Source organism: Chaetodon trifascialis, chromosome 8, assembly GCF_039877785.1.
Source record: "Chaetodon trifascialis isolate fChaTrf1 chromosome 8, fChaTrf1.hap1, whole genome shotgun sequence".
Lineage (NCBI taxonomy): Eukaryota > Metazoa > Chordata > Actinopteri > Chaetodontiformes > Chaetodontidae > Chaetodon > Chaetodon trifascialis.
In genome coordinates, this window is record NC_092063.1 from 25470251 (window position 1) to 25489195 (window position 18945).

Sequence of the window (18945 nt, forward strand, 5' to 3'; positions counted from 1 at the left end):
TGCCAGCATCCATACCACAGCTCCTTGTGCACACCCATCTTCAGCCCCTCTGTGCCGACTAATACCCCTGCCGGTCAGGACAAAACCGACCCAACTCAACTCCTCCACATGCAGCGATATTCCGCTGCAAATCACAGCAGTTCTAGATATCACATTAGTATCAGTTAATATCAGAAAAGTACCGATCGGGTTCTTGGTGGCCATGCTGCCATCTAGCTGAGAATGAAGGGAGATCAACCAATCACCTTCACATCCTCACACCAACAACCAGCAGCAGGTGAACAACTTCAAACCTGGCCTGGCTAAGCTTTAACAAACGGGTCTGTTTTAACATTAAATTGTGGATTAACATCTAAATATGCAGCATCAGAAGAACTGGAAAAGGGGACTTGATTATGCTGAAACACTGAGCCCATTGAGCCCACTGGGATCATCTTATATGAAGTTAACATGTCTCTAATACAATGGTTCTCAACCTTAGGGTCAGGCCTCCTCAAGATAAGTCTGAGAGGTCAGAAGAAGATTGAGGAAGGACTAAATAAGAAAAAATGTACAGTAGAGTATATTTCTATTATCGGGGCTATTTTCTAGATCTGCTGGAAATGACCGCCAGGGACACACATTTTGCATCACCATCTTTATTTATTGTGATGGGAGATTTTCTAAGACTAGAGATGTAAATGAGGCAGGCCACAGCTTATCTGATGCACATTAAGTGCTGCTAGGTAAGATATGAAGCCAGACACGTGTTTCTCATGTCTGAAAAGTAATGGAGTCCAAATGAAGTTTGTGGCTGCTGAACTGCATGTTGGTTGATGAGAAGACACTTGATGCTGCTGTGTGTGTGAAGAAATACGAGTTAAATGGGCTGAATAAAAAGATGAGCGACTGAATGAGTTCATGAAAATCAATCTGGCAGATTCATTTTTAATTCTTACAAACTTTCTGAAGATAAAATAACAGCCTGTTATTATTAGCTGCTGGACTGGAGCTGTTGGAAAAAGTAAGCAAATACAGAGAGAAACAAAGAGGTAAGCTGTCTGAGAGCTACCGTAAAGTAACTTTAGAATGCATCCTTTGTGCTTCTGTCCCTCTTCATCTCTGCCTCTGTGCTATCGTCTCCCTCAGTGTGTGCGTGATAAAACAGTGCAGCAGATTTTTCCAGACAGTGCAGCTGGTATTTGTCTGCATTTCATTTGTGCACTAGTCAAGTAAACAAGGACAAACTAAAATAAATAAGTAAATATCCCATCATGTTTTTTGTTTTGAATTTTCTCTCATTTTTGCTTTTTTTCTTGTGAAATATAAGATACTTCAGCTTCTTCAGACCCCCAAAATTTAACCCCTCCAAACAATTTAACAGGCAGAAAACACTGACCTGCTCATAACTCCTGTTCACACAAAGAGGAAAAGCCAAAACTAGGGATCTTTGACTTGGACTCTGGTGATTCTTCATTTTTGAAACTTAAGAAAGCTCCATTTTCTTACAGTCTGTTTGTCACGCTGGTGTTCTAGATACAGTGGATCGGCTAACAGAGATTTGCTTTGACTTCATAGATATGTACAGACAGACAGATACACATAGACACACACACTAACACACACACACACACACACACACACACACACACACACACACACACACACACACACACACACACACACACACACACACACACACACACACACACACACACACACACACACACACAGATAGCTGCTACTGAAAATCACTCACTGACAAAATGAGACCATCCAACCAAACCAGCAGAGTGAAGAGGAGGCCGATGATGTGACCAGATTGGCCAGTCCACACTGGGCCGGGGGAGATGGGAGAGGGGAGGGGGGACGAATGGGGAGGGCAGGAGAGGAGAGCGGGGTGAGTAGCAGGGAGCGAGGCAACATCACGTGACCGAGTCCAGCAGAGAGTGTTATAATAGGCCCCCTCTCGGAGTAGAGAGGCAGAGGCTGGATGTGAACCAAAATCCCTCTACCACACACAGGCTGGCCATTGTTGCCTATTCACTGGACTCCATCTCGGAGCACTTTATCATTCAATTAGGACAGCTTTCACACCGCACACCACAGAAAAGAGGCCTTCAATCAAACTGAAAACTTCACACTGGCCCTGGAGGGGACGCAAAAAGGGGACTCGCAGTTGTCACCCTACTTTCATTTTTCCAACTTGTTGTTCACCAAGACTTTGAGCAGAAGATAGAGGGAGAGGCAGAGAGAGAGATGAGAGGAGAGGAGATGGGGTGGTGGGGAGAAGAGATGGAAAGATGTGAGGAAAGAGGTGGAGAGAGGAGGAAGTCCCTCCGAGTACCATTACATGTTTGGTACCACGTGTGTGTTTATGAAGCTGATGGAATGCATTTGAGTGGGTGAGGGGTTTAATTTGGTAAGTGGTTGTGGAGGAAAGAAAAACAGAGGAGAACAGGAAAAATTCAAAGCTCTGAGAAGAGAGCGGCACCGAGGACTATACTTGAGAGAATAATGAGGAGAAGTATGGCTAAGGAAAAGAGGGGAAATGCACAGCGATGGGAGGAAGCGAGGGGGCTCAGCAACTGATCAAAACACAGCATTAAGAATGAGAGCCAGGAGGGCAGAGGAATAGAGTAAGCATGTTAAGAAACAAGACAGACAGGGAAGAAAAGCAGGGAAGCGAACGGGTGATGAAGGATAGAAGACGAGTGTGAACATCCTGGTGGTAATTAGGCTGGCGATCACTGAAGTAATGCATGCAAAGCCTTCCTGCAATCAGGTAAGAAAATGAGTCACTGGGTCAAAAATGTAAGCCTATTTAGAATTAGAATCAGTAGAAAAACATGCTCTCTAAGAGTATAAATGGATATGAGGACATTAATATATTTGTCAACAACAGTAATTCAACATTTGCAACTGATAAACAGATAATGAATGATATATATTATATAACACAGATGCGATCATATGAAACATTTTCTAATTTTATTTGAATATGAGACATAAGGCATTTATCATGTGAATGTTGGTAGATTTATGTATTTTTAATCGTTGTTGGCAGATGAAGGCCACAGGATGTGGCTGAAAGCTCTGAAAAAGAAACAGAAAAAAAGAGGGGACTTTGAGTTAGAGAAGCACAGACAGGAAATATAGTGAGAGACAGGATAGTCCCCTGAGCTGTGGATGGTGATGTTGTACAGGTCTTAACCATCAGGCCCACAGAGCGCCTTTTTAATTTACATGTTTATGTACAGTTTGAAACTCTTTGTTCACGGGAACACACTGTTCATAAATCCTAAATATTTTATAGCACACTGTGAGGATTTGTTCACCTTGTGGAATCAGCTATGTTACACTGTACTACCCATCATTCAACGTACAGACCAGTTACAGATGCTTCACAAGGAGTTCTGAGTGACAAATACATCAAGAACTAGCAAAGACCTCCTGCACGGCCTCTACTCTTGTATGAATGCAAATCTGCAAGCATAAACTTCACAGGCAACATTACTACCTGTTGCTGGAGAGTGTAAAGCTGGAACATTTCTTCTTATTATCTCAGCTAGTGTTTATTGCAGACAATTCACATTTGGACGGGAGTATGAATAAAACTAGCTGCATGGTATGTCTGTATATGTTTCCATCGTCACACCTGTTTTTCTACAAGTGGACATGTTTTGTGAGGATTGAACCACCATTTACTGGCCATTAATGGTTGGTATTTATTCCACCAAGGCATCTTGCAATGTTAAACAAAAGTGAAAAATCATTTGTGCATCCATCCAGTGCCTCGGATGCACTCTGTATTGGGCTCTTTCTTGGCCCATGATGCATCTGAGAGCAGCTTTTCTGTAATTCTGCGGACAAACAAACCAACAAACAAACCAAGACTATAATCCTCTTGGCAGAGGCAAAAAAGGCTTAAAATGTCCTTCCATCTGCTTTTATCTGCCATGAAGCATTTTAGAATTGTTTACAGAGGCCGTACTTTATAATGACTACTTTTACTTTTGACACTTTAAGTGCATTAGCTTATATTTTAATTTATTTTCTCTCTATTTGCAAGTAGAGGCCTACAGAAGTCCAACAAGTCTTCAGTGTGAATTATGTTGTTCTCCACATTTCATCTTGAGGACACACTCAGGTAAGTGATGATGCTCCTTGGCCTCCTCTTTTTCTCAGTTTTTGGTTTTTTTTTTTCAATTTTTTCCCACAAAGACAAATCTCTGGAGCCAACCAGTCAATCAATCAAAAAATCAATGGACTCATTTATTTCAATTCATTCTAATATATTATGAGTAACTCCAATTTTCACTGTCCATCTTTCCAGCTGTGTCTCGAACGGTGAACGCTCACATGAGCGATGGAGAAATGTCTTTTGCCTACCAGGGAGGGACGTTTTGCTTGGCATTATTTAGTGAGTAGGGGATTGCTGAGCAGGGCGGGGTGGTGGAGGCGTTATTAAAAATCGCTTCAGAGGAAGGAACAAGAGATGTATCATCAGACAACGTGACTACATTCTGCTTTCTCTCGCTTTTTCCTTTCTCCCTTCTTACTTGCTCATGAGTGTGAATCAGGAGCAGCCCAATCATCTGTCAGCGCTGTAGCTGGATGTGTGTGTGTGTGTGTGTGTGTGTGTGTGTGTGTGTGTGTGTGTGTGTGTGTGTGTGTGAGAGTGAGAGTGTGAGTCAGGAGTTACTCTCTCACTCTCTCTCTCGCTGTGTGGATCAAGTTTCATCCCATCCGCTGACTCACTAGTCGGCATCTCTACACTGGGCTGGACAGACCAGCTCCATATTCCAAATATTACTGTACACACACACACAAACTCACACACACAGACACACACTCATATCTCTGTGCTGAGTCACGTGCTGAATCTCAACAACACTTTGGCATGCATCGGTCCTTTCTATGCATGTGCACATGAGACGGTCTAGAGCTGGCGCATGCCTTGGCGATACAGCATGTGATACCAGCGTACCACAATACTTCCACCTCAGCTCCAGTCGCAGTTACTATGTGAACACATAATAATAATAATATGAATTCAAGATTATGTCTGTGTTTGGCTCTTTTTCTATAATTCATTCATGAAGGAAACAATCATCAGTTGCTGACTTAGTCATCATACAGTCACTCTGACCACGAGCTATTCGAATCAGTCAGAGTCGTCTCTGTGTGACAGCGACTCCTCACCGGCAGTGTGTTTCACTGGTTCTCAGTACGCTTCGAAATGCTCGCTCATAGCAATGCTGCTACGGTACATGATGAATTACACGCATTTATGTCACATAAGGGACTAAATACATTTTCAAACTAAAATGTAAATACATTTTCAAACTAAAATGTAAATACATTTTCAAACTCAATTAAAGGATTCAATTCAGCTTTATTTATCACTGCAAGGGCAAGCTGTATGCAGCATCGTACCACCCGGATCATTAACTGAATCATAAAACAATAATAGGAGAAGAGAAAAAAGGACAATCACATCACCCTAAAACAAGGTTCTAAGCTTGAAAAGCATATGTAGAATTAGTAATGCTGTAAATGACATTAGATGAATGACGTAATATACTCAAAAAATACAATCAGTCAATTAACCAATTACTCAACTGACAGGAAATAAATCATCAACAGTTTTGGTAATTAATTAATCATTGAAGTCATTTTTCATGCAAAAATGGCAAATATTTAGCTGGTTTCAGCGCTGCCAAAGAGAGGATCTGCTGCTGTTCAACTTTGTAGAAATTGAATCAATTGAATCGAGGAACAAAGAAGCTGAACATCCCTGTGGGCTCTGGACTAAACAATTAACAGTTAATTTAGAAAGCATTCAACAGATTAACTGATGGTGACATCGGCAGTCACAGCGCTCAAACAAAATAAAATTCTGACGCCACTTCCCTGGCTTTCCCTGAGCGTTCCGTTCAGCACGATTAGTGGCAGGTAGAACAATAAAAACCTTTCCTCAGGTAAATGTACAATCATCATTTGCCTAACCAACTCCAGTAAAATGTAAAAATCCTCGGTCAATGAACTACTCAAAGTAAAAGTTACTTTGTGTTTTAACACAGATTACTGCGTGTGTAAGTCAAGTCAAGCTTCATGTCTTTGAGCTAGATTCCAAGTCTCAAGTCGTTAGCCAACAGAGTCAAGTTAAAAGTCTCTTTTTGAATGAAGTGTTGCATCCACTGTGCATGGAGTTAGAAAGAGACACCGTGCAACACGTTTTTTAAGAGGGAGTGCACTTTTCTTCACATGTTGATTGTCTTTCATTTAGCTATTTCTTCCAAAAATTGTTTTACTTATCTTTTTATGTACATGAAGGTATCGATAAGATCACTTTGAAATATCATTGCTAGCTGCCTGTCTATCATTGCCGCCTGTATCTGCTGTTATCTTCATATGGAGTATGTAGCCTACAAATCACTTGCTTTGATATGCAGCGTGATTTGCCTTCTTCAATAGCACAATATGATTATTCCTAAAGCATCTATGAACATAAGCATTATAATATAAAGAATTACTGTGGCTGACACAGGAGCGGCCCATTGCTGAATTAACTAGAGTAAGTCTGTGTGTCGAGGGAGACCTGTGTGTCATGCTAAAGCCCGACAGGAAGGTTTTATTCACCCATATTTGCTCTCTCCCTTTGCCTCTCAAAAAGCATTACCTGAATCTATTTTTACACGCAACATTCTGCTTAATGAAATCACCATGAGGTGAAAAAAAATCTAAACAAAAACCAAAAGCACTAAGTTAATTTCCATCAAATGAAAGACACACTCTGGATTCTGTTAATATACCAGAATCCATCCGGTCATGCAGTCCAGTTTACACAGTGTGTAAAATAAAGTGTAAGGAAGGATTAAACGCGTTTTTTGTTCTAATGTAAGCTGTAAAAGTTTGGCTGCATGTCTGGCTGACTAGTTTACTTCCCACAGAGGCAAACTAACCCAGTGCTACTGCCCAAGCCAGCCAACATTTCTACTGTGTAAGTTTATTTCCTCTGTGTCGTCCGCTCCAGGATGCTCCAGGACAGTAAAGTTATCTGTTACCTGAGAAAGCACTACGTTAGTCAAGAGCATGGTCATCCTCATCCTGAGAGCCTTCTCTTTCGTTACATTAACAGTGAAAATCTAACTCCTGTCTGCTTGTCCAAGTATGTGAGTGAAGCACTGAAAATTCCTCATCATTCATGATATGAGGACTTAATAGCTCTACACTGCAATAAGACAACAATGTTGTTTCTTTATTTTCAGTTCTACTCCATCAGCTGGTGAGGATGCAGGCTTTTTGCCTGGGACACGTGGCTTTAGCCTCAGTCTTTTAGCATAATACTAATTATACAGACCTAGCTATCGAGTAACTATTTAAGATGCTTTTACGGGTTCCCATTTTAAAACAAACTAGCTGAATTAGTTTAACATTGATAAATCAACCAGAAACATTGTTTTCAACCAACTCCTGGAGCTATGTTAGCTTAATTAGCTAGCTAGCTACAGCTGCTAGTAATGTTTGTCATTTCAGCAGACAAGTCAACAGTGGCCTGCTAGAAATGAGAAGCCTGCTTTTGTTTCCCGTCGCCTGAAATCAGGCGAGGTAAATCTTCACAGTTATCACAGGGGACCGAAATGAGCCATGACCAAACAACCAACATGGACCAAAGATTTTCAACTTCCACAACTCCATGACAACCGGGCCACTCCATCTGTTGATGTGTGCAATGATGGAGAGCTCCAAAACAGAATGAATAAATGGGCCGAGCGGTGAGACAGTCTCGTTGCAATCGCTGAGGTGTATTGCAGTGGATTAGCAGGCTGACATATACACTGCACGCTTGCAACACACACAATTAAATCCACCAAATGACCTTAGTGACACAGCATCCTGTTTCTCACCTCATCAAACTCTGAAAAATCCTTAAAAAAGAAAAAAAACTTTGCGAACCTTGTTGGCTCTTTCACCTAAGTCATTTCTGTTTCCTATATTTGTTTATTCCCAACAGTCCATCTATGATTTAATCTATCTTTGAAACCAACACACTTTCCTCTCTTCCGAAGTCAGTCAGCACCTAAGGTTAAGTACAAGTCTATCAGTGTCAGAGAGACGACCCCCTAAACCAACGGTGTGTTTACTGCAGAGAGAGAAAAGCCTATTAATAAATCTGTTGCAGACAGGCTGGCGGAAGTGGCCTGGGGGCTGTAAACTCAGTCTGGGAGAGAAGGATGAGGGGCAAAACAGAGAGGGACGGATGGACAGAGTGTGAGAGTGAGAAAAAGGGGGGTGAAGACAGAGAGAAGAACAGAAAAAATTAAGGTACAAGGAAATGGAGAAAGGAGGGAAGAGGGGTGGGAGGGAAAGAGGGAGAGGAAAGAGTGTATGTGTTGTGTGGTGTAAACCATGGGCGCTGGTTGATGGATGGATCTAGGTTCTGAAAAGCCACAGCTGCCCCGCTCTTCCTAGAAAAAGATCCACAAGGAAAAGTGGCAGTATGTGGTTCAAGCATCTAGCATCCTCTTACTATTTCTGACCGGCATACTGCAGGGCCCGTCAGAATGCACGCTGGTCCAAAAAGCCTCTGCGAGAGGGAGTAAATGAGAGCATGTGTGCCTGTACTATTAACTTTGTGCCGATGCATAAAAAAATTAAACTTCTTTTTGTACTTAGCCTTGTAAATATCTCTGTGTATGCGGGTGTATGCATGTGTGTGTGTGTGTGTGTGTGTGTGTGTGTGTGTGTGTGTGTGTGTGTGCGCGCTGCACTGCGCATTTGTATGTCTGTTTTCAATCAGTCTATTACACAGCAAAGCATCATTCTTCTCTCTGCCAACTCAATGTAGTTAATGTATAGTGCTGTGTTTACTACAAAGAAAGTAAAGAGTAATGTTAGTGCATGTTTTTGTCGACTTTATCCCAAATAAAAACCATGTTAATCGAATGTGAAAGAGCCACAATATTCACAAGTACATTATATGAATCAGTGGAGTAGATCAACTTTAATGTAAAAGAAGGAAACAAAAACTTTCACCTTTAATTTATTTCCATCTTCCTCAATATAATTTCAGACACTAAAGAAAACCCCAATGTGGTAACTTTTGCTTACCATATTTTCAAGTATGGCCTGATGACTTATTTCAAAATGTATTAGTAACACAAGTAGAGAGGGGTCATTAACTGACAAAGAAAAATTTGTCAGAACTGCCAAACTGACTGTAAAATCAACAAGTTTTCAGCCTTCACTGACATTAGCCAACATAAGCTACTGCTATTATCAGACCAATATAACGAACACAGCAAATCTGCTGGCAATATTGGGATAATGGTGCAATGCAATGCAATGCAAAAACAAACAAACAAACAAACAAACAAACAAACAAACAAACAAAAAACAGTAAACAGTGTTACACTCGCAAATTGCCACTTTCTAATATTTATAGGTTGTACCCAGCATCCCAGTTATGAGGGAAAAGGACTTGGTGTTGAAGGGCTGGGTACACTTTTTGGTATTCCTGAGTTTCAGTACTGATACAAACACAGAACTTTTTGTCACTTCTTCTTTGGGGAATATTAACATTTTTTCTCAATGTGAAACAAGCAGCTTTACAAGAGCCTCACTGAAACTGCCAATGTAATCTGACAAAGCACGAACTGCAGCTTCAGTGCTGGACAGTTCTCAGGACACAGACACATTTAGAGAAAGACAAAACACTTCTCAGATAATACTATTGAAACATCATCAGCACTCAGCAGAGCTGGAGAAACCTGAGCTGGCTTCTTCCTTTCTCCCTATTTCTCATCTTCTCTTTCTTCCTGTCTACCTCTGTAATCCTGACTTTTTTCTCTTTCGCTCTTCCACTCTCTGAATAACCAACACACAGTCCATTGAGCATCTCTCTCCTCCTTTCCAGCCGCCCCTCTCTCAAAGTGACCCCAATGACCGACCGCTTCTGCCTGAAACCTCAACTATCACAAATAAACAAACATCTGACACTGAACACACATGCATGTAAACACATGTACATGTGAGTACGCAAAAAGTGCAAATACACAAACTTCATCCTTTATGTTTGCGCGCGCACACACACACACATACACACACACACACACTTCTTCTGCGATGTCTCACACTGCATTCCAGTTCTCAGGCTCTGAGCTTTTTTTTCTCCTGCTGTCCTGAGAAAATAACAAATAGTACAATCTTATTGCAGCCCTTCAGTGAAAAACATCCATTCTAGCACGAACGCAGTGTCTCGTGTTCCCTCACCCATCTCCTCTGCACCCCCACACACCACATCCCATCCCTGCCTCTAGAAGGTGAAGGAGTACAAAGAAAGGGATCAGAGCTTTTCCGATTCTTCCCTGGTTATTAACTACCATTTGTCCCCTCAGAGGGCTGTCCCTCCCATTAACCCAACTGATGCTCTTTTCTCATGGAAATCAGCCTGCTGTTGCTGCCGCCACCACCGTCTCTGCTGCCACTACCACCGCTGCTGCTGCCCGCAGAGGTGCAAAGAATTGTGGGGGATTTTCAGAGGAGAAGACCTCCCTTCAGGCTCAAAAACAGCTCCCTCGCTCTCTCTCGCAAACACACAGGCTCACGTCATGAGTTCAGACACACACACACACACACATGCACGCACACATCTACCATCTCACAAACAGGCATGTGTGCAAGCTCTCACAGGCAAACACATTCACTCAATCACAAAGGCAAACATGAAACGTGCTGCCTCCGACCACAGGGGCATGGAAGTAATGCAAGGCAATGCATGGAAGTTAATGAGAAGAAGCTGGCTCAATGGACCCAGCAGAAAAGAGTTTAGAGCGGAGAGCAGCTAAGAGTGCCTGAGCACCAGAACAACACCAATCATCAGGAGTTTATGACTGTGAAAAAATATTTAGAGGTAAGAGGGACGACCTCTACAGACTTATTTTACACACTTTAATTCTCTACATAAAAGCATAACAGATAAAGAATTTTATAAAATCTAATTCCTGGACTTGCTTGAAGCTTTTTTTTGGTCAGCTGTTTATTAAGTAATTGTTTAAAGTGGAAACAGACAACTTTTCAGCTGTCCCCTACTGTTTCCAACTGGTACTATTGTCTGTGCCGCTGTCGCAGTTCACTTTCCCATTTCCCTCAGAACAACTAAATGCAGCACGGGACACACCACATTTCATTCCAAATTTCTGAGAAGAAATGATCAACACCACTTTAGAAAAAAGAGACAGGAAGCATGTTCACTGAAGAGGTAAGGTGAAGTGATATCATTTTACATGTGTCAATAACACAGTTTGCTGCTGCTTTAAGTCTTTAGCACGTGAGTGTGAGCATGTGAGTTTGTATCATGTTATTTAATGTCTTTACAAAATGAAATAAAATGCACAGCAGAGATAATCAGGACATATTTTCTGTCCACTGATTTTCTATCCTTTGTCCTGTAAGTCGAGCCGTCATTCAAACAGAACCACATGGTGACAGCAGGCTTATCGGAACCAATCGAAACGCAGATGGTGTCATTATTCTATGGCCATCACAGTGAGCAATCAACATTTACTTAAACGTGTCTAATGCCTGTTTCATTTCTGAATTTTGTCTGATGTTGTTTTTACCCACTTTGGAAAACGTGTCAGCATGAATTTCGTTTGTGACCGTTCACAAATTCATCTCTCTTCATATTTAATATAACTATTAATGCCAATTACACAAGCTATGTACTGTCTGTCACTGCATTTAAAACAGGTGCACCACAATACAAACAACCTCACTTAATGTTCCACATGTCTGAGAAATCTCTTGAGGATATTAATCTGCTAGAGCCCGTGAAGCGGGTCCATCGCTAACAGGGCTGTTGTAGTGAGAGAGTAGCAAACATCAGCACATGGGTCTCAACTTGTACGACAACCCGCAGCAACAAAGGAATTGTCTTGTGACAAACTCACTTCCATTTCCTTATTATGTAGCTGGAGGCCTTGATGGAACATGCTTGTCTCAGACATGCTGCAGCGGTGGAGGGAAAAACCCACCTAAAGTCACTTCAGCACACTTTACTGCTCTGCAACTTTGACATTTAACTTCTTGAGGTAGTGTGGAACTGAAGTGCTGCAGCCTTACATTAAACGCTGCCTTGAGGTCGTAATTTACCTCTAATAAGTAAATGACTGCTTCTTTTTTCTGCACAAATCATCAAGATAATGACAGTAAATCAATATGTCTTTGCATAGAACTTCTTTACATTGTGGATATGTAATTACTAACTATGTATTATGTGATTCTCACACAATTATCGCGGAAAATTACTGTTAACTGAATGACAAGTAAAACTGACGTTAGACATCTTGTTGCAGAAGGGTATTGAGAAACCTATCTGGCCAGTGCAGGTGGAACCTTGAGCTGACACAAACAATCAGTAAATTGATTAGCCAATCACCAGAAAATCAATCAGAAACAATTTGGAAAACTGATGAACTGTTTGAGTCATTTTTCAAGCAAAACTGCAGACAGTCCCTGAGCCCTGCCACTCCGCTTTCAGGACTTTGTTTTTCTGTGACTTGTGTGATAGTAAATCAATAATGTTTGGTTTTTGGTCTGTTGGGTAGACAAAACTAGCCATGTGAAGACCTCAACTTTGAAAAAGAATCTGAAACGAGTATTTTTCACAGTTTTTTGACATTTTACAAACCAGTGGATCCACTCAGAAACTGTCCCCTGTTGGCTGTGGAGGTATAGGAACATGTGGAACTCCTGTGTGACCACATGATGTCTTATAGCTTAGCTTGAGATAGCTTAGCCTCTAGCTGATGTCATGAAAACATCTAAATAGAAACAAGTGCATTTTGAGTGCAAGCTCCATGGTCAACAAGAAAACAAACATCAGCAATAAATAATAGAATATTTCTGCAGGGACAAGAACAGCAACACCCCAGAGATGTACAGAGAAAGCATGCGCAAACAGCACATGGCAACAAACTCATCAGAAACTCATTATCAGTCCCTGTTAGTGCACTTTCTGTATTTTTTGTTTGTTTGTTTGTTTTGTTTTTTTCCGCAGCAGAATAGTCACTTTTTGTTACTCCAGCAGTACTTGTGGCTGATTTCCACACTCCTCATTGACAATAAAAGCGTAGAAAGAAGGAGCCTGCAGACAAGGCAACTATCAATAACAAGTGCATAAACTGAACCCCCACATTCTGACCCCCACCCTCCTTTGGTGGGGTCTTGGTTGTTATTTACCCGCTTTAAGGAAAGGCACATTCCCTCTCTCACACACACAGACACACTCACATGCAAGCAAGAGACACAAAACTTCCGATCAGCGAAAAACATGACATAAGCCATGCAGATAACCCAGTGGAGAGGCCAAATGTACATTCAGCCAGCAACAATGGCTTCAAGGGTTTAGGGGACGCCTGAATATCAGACACAAAACTCCTGATTTAAAGAATGTCGGAAGAGTGTGATGCACACACAGAAAACAGCTTCCACATTACAGCAACTTTTATCTGCTGTCGCACAATAACACTCAGCACGGGTCATTCCCTCTATCTGCCTCCCTCTGCAGCGGCATGCCACACCAGATAAATATCCCCAAATTGCTTCGAACTCACCAGATCGCCGAAAACTTGCAAAGAACATCAAACGTCAACAGCGAGGGCCGCTGGACAAAGTGCGCCGTGTTTAACAACTTCACAGCTTCGCTTCTGCAACATGTTTGTCGAGCGAAAGCAGCTTCTCGACACAGAGGAGCCAATCGACTAATTAAAAATTAAATACCCAGATCCGTCCACGCTGCCGCAAAACAGGCAAAATTATGCAAAGTCGGATTGCGCGATAGTAACAACACATTCAGAACAATTCAAGTGTGGCGCACGTCGATGTGTCAGGCAGCGCGAGCCCGCAGCTCACATAAAGCCCGTAAAGTTGTTTAAAAGGCACACATGCACACATGAGGACGTGCAGCCACATTATGAGGTCTTAGTGAAAAAAACGAGCAGTTTACCCACCAAAAAGTTTCCAGCACCGCATTAGTCAATTTCACATGGAGCCCCGGTAACCTTCCATTCCGGACCGGACCAGAAACCCGCCGTGGGAGAGCCCACGCCGCCGCTCCACGCTCTTTTCTCCTCTCGATTGGTTTTTTGATTCTTTTTTTCCGAATTTTTTCAATTATTTTTCTATATTCGGGGCCTGAGAGTGTGCCTGGCTCCCCTCAGGCTGCAGCGGATTCATGGGGCGGTAAGCATTGTGGGAGTGTGACGTCAGGCCACTTTCACAAACTTTTTTTTTTTTTTTTTTTTTTTTTTTTTTTTTTTTTCAGCCAGGGACAGTTTACTTCTTTGAGCAGCTCCAGCCTGTCGTCCAGCCACGAGCAGGGTTCACTTCATCCACCTGCAGCTTCCTCATCCACACTCTGTTTAGTGTTATTTAATGAAATGATTCGACGTCTAATATTTCAGTCAATTTCATTCTGCTGCCTGTAGTCAAACTTTCAGACGGCATTATCTATTACAAATATTCCTGTGTCACTGACAGCTGGTTTAAGTTTATTGCAGTTGTTAAATATTGAACAGTATTTTCAAAAATGGCAGGATCGAATGGCTCTGGTTTTATTGGCTTGGTTTATTTTATTATGGTCCTTTGCCTCTGAAACGGAGCAGGAATGAGAGGATTTATTTTCAGTCAGCACACAGCAGCTTCTACATTCCCAATGAATTTTCTCGTTATTAAATCAAAGTTTTCTGTTTATTTTTTATGGTTTCTTATTGAACATGTTGAAAGAAACTGATAAAAAGAAAAGAATCTTTCTAGCAGGAATCAGTGTATTGTAATAATGACCGCGATGCCAACTTTAGACTTTGAGAGAACGGAAAAGTGTCAAAAAATATATATGCAGCCACATAGCATCAGTCTATTATCACACTGAATTTTCAGGTTTTATTTATTTGGGAAACGTTAACATTTGTCATGTCCACACTAAAGATAAATGTGTTTAAAATGGTAAAAATAACGAAAATAAAATGTCAGTCCTCAAATTGTTAAAAAAAAAAAAAACAAAAAAAAACAAACCGTCTAATCAGAGAACAGAAGGCACATGGGCCTACTTCAACAATTCATTCTACAAAGTCAGATTTTTCTCTTAAAGCGTCAGCAAGCTTGAACACGGAGGAAGAAAACACGCAGGATGGTCCTGGTCCCTGGATGCCACCGGCTCCCACGTGTTCAAGGCTCGTGGTGGTCTCGTTTCTCCCACCTTGCTTTTTTTTTTTTTTTTTTTTTTTGTGGTGGTGGTGGAGGAGGAGGGTGGGTGAAAGAATTACTTCCAGGGCACATCAACTCGTTTCCTCATCACCCTAACCCCCCACCACCTCTTCCCAGCCCCACCAAGCCCGCAGGGTGAAATGTGTTTGTGCAGGGAGTGAGTGGGCCTATGGGGGGTGGGGGAGCAAGAGTCTTCAATAATGCTGCCTTCAAGTGCTGCCCGTCTGCTCAAGCTCTATATTCAGAGAAAAAATACTTCTGCCTGTGTATTTAAGTATTATCGGAGAAAACAGACTAATAAACGCTAACAAAAGAGGCACATTTTATGCCTGTTGATTTATTTTACACTTGACTTGAATCGTTATATAGTGGATACTTTATGTTGCAGTGTTAGTGCTTGATATTTTAGTTTAATTAGCCTATTCAATAAACGTGATTAAAAATGACTGATTTAGCTGCTGTCTGACCACTAGATAAAAAACATAGCATCGTGGAGAAGTCCAAATGTATTTATTTATTTTTTGATTGGTAATCAATTGTTGCTTCTTAATTGCGTCATTTCCGACCGAACATGAAAGCATCAAAAGCCTTTTGGCGTGTTCAATACAGGGAGCGGGTCAGAAAATGCCAGCTGTTTAGGGGAAATCCCTCCGAAAGCATAATGGCTTACCTGTTGCTGCAGTGTGATGAAAATAGTTTGAAGTAGTGAGAGATGAAGGCTGATTTTCAGAGGAGCTGGGGGCGAAAAGGACAGCCATCCTATTGGACCTAACAGTAGGTATTATTCTGATCCTCAGTGGTCGGACAGTTGTTTTCATCTGAGGGGTCCAGTGAAGTCACATTCCTGTTTAAATGCACAGTAACTGGAGAAAAACGCGATCCAAAACAACTTTAAAACCTCATTGAGTCGAGTGCTAGAGATGGTGAGGCATTTAAAAACTACGTAAAAACAGATCAGGCCCAAGTGAAATCCAGGCTGCCTGCACCTTTCGATCAGGCTTTTAAAAGCCAAATAAGTCTTTTTGTCTTCCAGCAAACATTTTTTGAAAGCAGCAAGAGTGAAAAGAAAATCTGTAAAATCTAAAATCTCAAATCTCTATAATATATATATATATATATATATATATATATATATATATATATATATATATATATATATATATATATATATATATATATATATATATATATATATATAAAGACTTCCATTTAAAGGCTAATTCTCAAGGTTATGTATCAATCATTATTCATTTATTAACAATTGAAAGAATTGTTAATTGAAACAATTAAACTGAGAAAGTTCAGATTTCATGATGGGATGTAAAAATGATTTCTACTTGGAGCTCATTTAAGAATGAATCCATGATTACAGTTAAGTACATTACATTCAAATCTGAGGCTTCATCTATTATATGACTCTAAAACAGGAAAAACAGTTGATCAAATTGAAGCAATTGTTTAATTATACTCGTTACAGAATTAGGGTTTATCTTCACACACTCATTACTCATACAGTTGTTATTGCTAAACGCTCTCTCTCTCTCTCGCTCTCTCTCTCTCTCTCTCTCTCTCTCTCTCTCTCTCTCTCTCTCTATCTAGTTATCTCTGAAAATTAATCAACTCTTCTGACATTAGAAAGTAGTCAAAAAGAAACATGTAAACATGAACAATTTTAAAGTGTCTGAATTTTACAAAACCAAAGACAAATGGTTATTTAGCCTGTAATGAATTAAGAAATGTTGCTAACATGGAGAAGAGGGAGATGTTTGACACACTGCAATTGTTTGCTTTCACAGTAAATGGCCATGTTTTACAGGAGGTAAGCTCACAGAGAAATCAGTGACGACAACAGCATCTACTCCGTTCACTCCAGGCAGACAGCATGGAAGCTTCTGTCTGTCAGCCTGGTGTTCCATCACAGCCTCTTTGATGGAGTTATGGAAATGATCTGTGGTAATCAGAATGTTTCGACACGATGTGAAGAATGTCCTTACTCCACTCTGGAGTACTGGCTGCAGTCTGATGCAGTTGTTTTGTTGTATTCCTCCTGCAGAACGAGGATGCCCTAAAACAAACAGAAACTGGACAAGAACAGACGATGGAGAGGCAGGAGGCTGAGGATGAATGAGGTGAAGCGATTTCCCAGCATGGCGAGGAAGATTTCTTTCATTATGCCATTGTTTGTTTATTCGTGTTACAGTGTGGTTGGTGTGACCACAGTCAGGTTGATTACAGTTGCGCAATGCTCTGTTATTTCGAGTTGCAGAGTGATTTTTAACTATCTTACGGAACGCCACATCATGCCGTGGCTCTGATTTGCTCTGATTCCTGTCTGTCTCTCTCATCTCTCCGCTCTGGGAAACCTCTCACATGCAGAAACCATCCAGTAAGGAAAGGGGGCAGGGGCAGCCTCTGGAGCAGGCGCCCCCCCTGCACGTCTCTGGCTACCACACACCTAATCAGTCCTGATTAGATGCACTGTAAGGGATGAGAAAGCCAGCCTTTTAGAAACTCTGAAGACACGACAGAAGAAAGCGATGGGCTCCCTTAAATAAAGCCTTCATCAGGCACTGAGCAGAAACATCTGTGTCTCTTTATGGCGGCTATATAACAGTAGTCAGATCTCCAACTGCTCCTCCAGTCTCATCCCAATTTACCTATCTTTCCTTTAACACCCTTTAATCCCCAGCTCTTCTTTTAACACCACCAGCTTTACAATCACGCATGTTCAAGATTCCAAACAAATTCACACACATCCACAAGTTCTGGCAATACTTTCAGCCCCGTCTACATCTAAGAGATCCCAAATCAGCATCAGTGAACACAATAGTAATTAGTAAGGAGGACAATTTGTTCACATCTGGAGCGTATTTTTTTGGCACCAGAATACCAAGCAATTCCTATTTTCATGGTCTGGCATGGTGGGAAATGACTGTGTGTTTTTTATGTGTTTTGTTTAAAACAGATGGGCGGTTTACATTAGCGGAGATGGTGATAAACAGCTTGGAAAGGATGGGGCAGACTGCCGGCACAGAGCGGGACCCTTCCCGCCTGTTGCGGGCATACATGATTTTTTCACTCAGTTTTGTTTTGGCCAACTTTTCTTTAATTATAGTTGTGTAAAAAAAGGTTGTGCTATTTTAGTATGTTGTAATGAAGCTGGGTCTCAGGGTGAGATTAAATGCATCCTGTTCAGTCTATAGACTGAAAAGACTAAAAATCATGGCTTTAGACAGAATTTTTGGCTTCAATTATTTTCCAAACACTTCTTTTTAGGCTTTTATTTTTATCTTATGGTAATATTAAACTGTAATTCAACCATTAATGTCTAGTTGCACAGTACAGCCACCTCTCACGTCCTAAAAATCAATGTAATTATTGCTCAAAACACAAATGTTACACAACATGCAATACCTGCTGAGATGATGTGGAACACAGCGGTGTGGCACTGAAAGATAGCTGCTGATCACATCCTGTGTGCTTGATGTAACTACTGAGCATCTGTTGTATGATCATTTCGGGGCATCTCAGAGTAAAAGGTGGGGAGTCTGTCTCAGCTGGGACCGACTTTTAGGTGATGAGGTGGAGTATCAGGTTGCAGACAGCCGGCAGCCGTGGTCTGCAGCAGGTTGATAAGGTAGATGGGTGTGACACGAGTGTCCTGTCCAGCTATACAACCACGTCATGAAGGCA

General features: G+C 41.3%; 2 protein-coding genes across 2 annotated transcripts in view; both read right to left on the reverse strand.

Annotated features, from left to right (window-relative positions):
* plagl2 (pleiomorphic adenoma gene-like 2) overlaps nt 1-14238 on the reverse strand; it is a 41712-nt gene extending 27474 nt beyond the window's left edge. Inside the window, exon 1 of the mRNA XM_070969118.1 lies at nt 13998-14238. The gene's annotated coding sequence lies outside the window, so the exon portion shown is untranslated. The remainder of the gene's footprint in view (nt 1-13997) is intronic.
* Nucleotides 1-18945, reverse strand: part of LOC139335497 (protein-L-isoaspartate O-methyltransferase domain-containing protein 2-like) — a 66762-nt gene that overhangs the window by 8929 nt on the left and 38888 nt on the right. The window lies entirely within an intron of this gene.